Genomic DNA, 450 nt, shown 5'->3' on the forward strand with positions numbered 1-450 from the left:
GCGGCCTGGGGCCGCCGCGGGCCTGCGGTCCACCAGGGCCCGGCAGAAGTTAGGGTTCATGGTGCCGTGGGGAGCCGCTCCCGAGTGGCCCTGCTGGGGGTCTGCCCGGTTCTGACCGCGGGACGAGTCACATCGCCAGCAGCACCTCTGCCGCACTCACTAGGGCCTCTTTTTGTCCTTCGGGGTGTCTTCGGGGGACTCTCTGACTGAAGCCATTGCTCCGGAGAACCGTGGCCCCTCGCAGGGCCTCAGCGGGCACCCTTTCCAGCCCCGCTCTCGGCGCTGCCGGTCTCCGAAGGCCCTCACCCTCCTCCCAGCGTGGGCACCTCCCGCAGGCACCAGCCGCCGGCCTCAGTGCGGGTGTGCGGAGGGGACCCCCAGTGCCTGCTTCTTGGGGCCTTTGGGATCCCCAGGCTGCTGTCAGGAATGCATCAGCTCAGCGGGTGCGGT

The sequence above is a fragment of the Fukomys damarensis genome, unplaced genomic scaffold (genome assembly GCF_012274545.1).
Source record: "Fukomys damarensis isolate Sample0158 unplaced genomic scaffold, DMR_v1.0_HiC HiC_scaffold_11, whole genome shotgun sequence".
Classification (NCBI taxonomy): domain Eukaryota; kingdom Metazoa; phylum Chordata; class Mammalia; order Rodentia; family Bathyergidae; genus Fukomys; species Fukomys damarensis.